Source organism: Fukomys damarensis, unplaced genomic scaffold (genome assembly GCF_012274545.1).
Source record: "Fukomys damarensis isolate Sample0158 unplaced genomic scaffold, DMR_v1.0_HiC HiC_scaffold_19, whole genome shotgun sequence".
NCBI classification, from domain to species: domain Eukaryota; kingdom Metazoa; phylum Chordata; class Mammalia; order Rodentia; family Bathyergidae; genus Fukomys; species Fukomys damarensis.
This window is the reverse complement of record NW_022900931.1, coordinates 58,538,904-58,542,101: the sequence shown is the minus strand read 5'-3', so window position 1 is coordinate 58,542,101 and position 3,198 is coordinate 58,538,904.

Here is a 3,198-nt window from a genome sequence, read left to right as displayed (position 1 = left end):
AAAAAAAAAAAAAAAAAAAAAAGAAGAAGATGAAGAAGAGGTATTCTTAGCTCTTACATGAGTCTCAAAAATATAATATAGGACCAGGGATAGAGTTCAGTGGTAGAGCACATGCCTACTATGCACAAGGCCCTGGGTCGATCCCTAGTCACCCCCATATATATTACAGACATTCCTTGTTTAACAACTGAGTTACATTCCTGTAACTAGGCCATTAATTGAATTGGTTGCTAAATGCAGAGTTGTACATAATATGTACAGTTCAATATTCAGAACAAAGAAATAGTCAAAGGAAACTCCAAATTGAGACTCTGCTTTTATTTGCATAGCTTTTCATGCAGTACTGTAATGTATAACAGAACATAAAACTACAGCACTGTGCTATGTGGTATAAGCAGCAAAAATTACAGTACTGTATAAACAAGGTACACTGTACAAAAAGACTTGAGGCTCCATAATAAAATGCTCAGAACTGTACCCAAAAAAAAGACGAGTCATAAGTTTGAGTGGCGGGTCGTTAAGTTTGAACTGTTGTTAAACAAGTAGGTTGTTAGGTGAGGAGTGTACGTATATAAAAATTATATATACTGATATGTATTATATACATATCCACTGATATGTAATACAAATAGGGCCTGGGGGTGTGGCTCAGAGGTAGGACACCATGCCTTGCATATACAAGGCACCGGGTTCCACCCTCAGCACTGCACACATGCACACACTTGTTAGATACATAGACAGACACACACTCACACAAAACAGGAACAGGGCCTAGAGGGCCCCTTTTATGAGGGCCCCAAACAGGAAAGATTAAGCAGTGGATAGGATACATAAAACCATTAAGAAAGTGAAGGCTCCATAAAGACAAAATTCAGTACAGCAGTTATCTTTCCAGGGCAGAGATGATGATGCAATAACAGGGACAGGGTGAGGGGCTCAAAGACACAGGCGGTATTTTATTCCTTAACCTAGGGTGATAAATATCTAGGCATTTGACTCCAGTGTTAAAGCTTTACTTTTTATAATTGTGTAATGCAGCTTTTAAGGGCACCCTCCAAAAAAGGAGGCAAGTTTTAGTACAGTACTGGGGATCGAAAAAAACAGGGACTTTAAATTAAGCTACATCCCCCTGCCCCTTAAGACAGGGTCTTGCTAAATCACTAAGTTGCCCAGGCCAGGCTGGCACTCGGTGGAACTTTTTAATGCAGCATCTCATAGTGGAGAGAGCAGCTTCAGGAGCTGGGACCCTGACCAACTACTATGAGCTCTGCAAGAGTGGTTTTGGATCCTGGGGAGCTCTGACCCCAAAGCCCATCCTATGGGCTCTACTCTCAAAACCGATCCTGGACCAGCCCACTGCAAGCCCTCTAAGCCCCACACCCACCCCATCTACCCTCTTCTCCACACAGTGACCTGTTATCTATACTTTGCTCCTCCCTACCCGTGTGGTGTTCCCACACCCATATCAGGCTGCCGCATGAATCCCGCGGACACCCAAGTCAGGCACAGAGGGCTCCCGTGGTCTACCTTGGAGTAAAAGTCAAACTCCTCCTTAGGATCCAGGAGTCCCCTCTTCATCTCCCTTCGGCCCTCTGCCCACAGTGTGCGATCTGTTCCTCATTCACTCTGCTCCAGCCACACAGGATGGCTAGCAACTCCTGAAACACATGGGGCACATATGCACCTCAGGTTCTTTGCACTGGCTGTTGCCTCTGCTTGGAGTGCTCTTCCCCCAGTATCCACATGGCTCCCTCCCTCCCCTCTTACAAGTCTCTGCTCAAATCTCACCTTCCTAGCAAAGTTTCCCCTGGATACCCTTTGGAGCATACCAAGCTGCCCTCACCCGTTACTCCTCTCCTCCATGTTTTCTTTATGGTAGGTTTCACCTCCTGATGTTTTACAGCTCTATTGTTCCTGTCTTTCACAGAAAGTCACCTCCAGGAGTAATGGATTTTTTACTATCTTGCTTTTTTACCCCAAGTATCTCAGTACTATCTCAATAAATGTCTAGTAAGTGAAGGAATAACCATAGGGCAGGCTGTCACTGGGATGAAGACATATGCAGAGTTAGGCCTCACTTAACGGGGGAGGGTCCCAGAAACGTGTCATCAGGCAATTTTGTCACCGTGTGAACATTATGGAGAGTACTGACACAAACTAAGGTGGCAATGACATCGCTCGGTGACAGGTTTTATGGGACCATCAGGACATATGTAGTCTAGTGTTGACATGACTGGACCCCCCGCCCATAATCCAGACTCTAGGGAGGAATAACAAGTTAAACAAACTGGACAGTTTCACAGGGAAGTAAGGAAGAGGTAGGTAAACGGGAGCCATGACTAAAACTGTACAGAGACAGGCTGGAGTGGTTAGATGAAACGGAGCAATGATCTGGAAGATGATCGTGCATAGCATGAACAGGGGAAAGGCACTGCGCCAAGCAGAGAAACAGCAGCCAGAGCCAAGGGTGGGATTATGGGAGCCTGCGAGGGTCAGGTGACGCCTGTGCGTGGTGAGGAGGGGAGCTACTTGTTCTTCAGAAGGTGCCCTGGGAGTTTCCACTCTGTGGGCCCATTTTAGGTCTTGTCGTCTGTGAAAGGGGGCAGGCCTCCTGGGTGTCCTATGACCCCCCCGCAGGGGAAGATTCTTCCCCTTCTTGGCTGAGGAAACTGAGGGCCCTAAAGTTGCCAAAGCACTTTCTCAAGGCCACAGAGCTACAAAACCCAGCCTCCATATACAAGCTGGGCTGGAACCCAAACACTTGCTAGGCAAGAAGCGCTATCACAGGGCCACACCCAAGCCCGTCGCCGCTCTCTTCCCCGCCCGCACGACACTGATGCACCTGACTGTATGCATCTGCTTTATCGTGGCATCTTGGGTCAGTCACTTGCAGCCCTGAGCCCATTTCCCCAACACCTCAACGTGTGCCTCAACCCACATAACCCTGGGCTGACCAGAGGAAGGAGGACGCGGGAATCCCAAACTACGGGACTGGATCTGTCAGGAGTGAGGGGGTGGGCTTGGGGGAACAAAGACCCTGAATCCGAAGGCAGCGACTCAAGGCTTGCCGTATTTCTTTCTGTTTCCTTACCCCCCCACCCCCCTCATTTTTCAAGCTAAAAAGAGGTCGTGGTCCCTTTAAGACCCGCCCCTCCCTCCCCCAAAACTTCCCAGTGTCTGCTCTCTTTTGGATCCCGG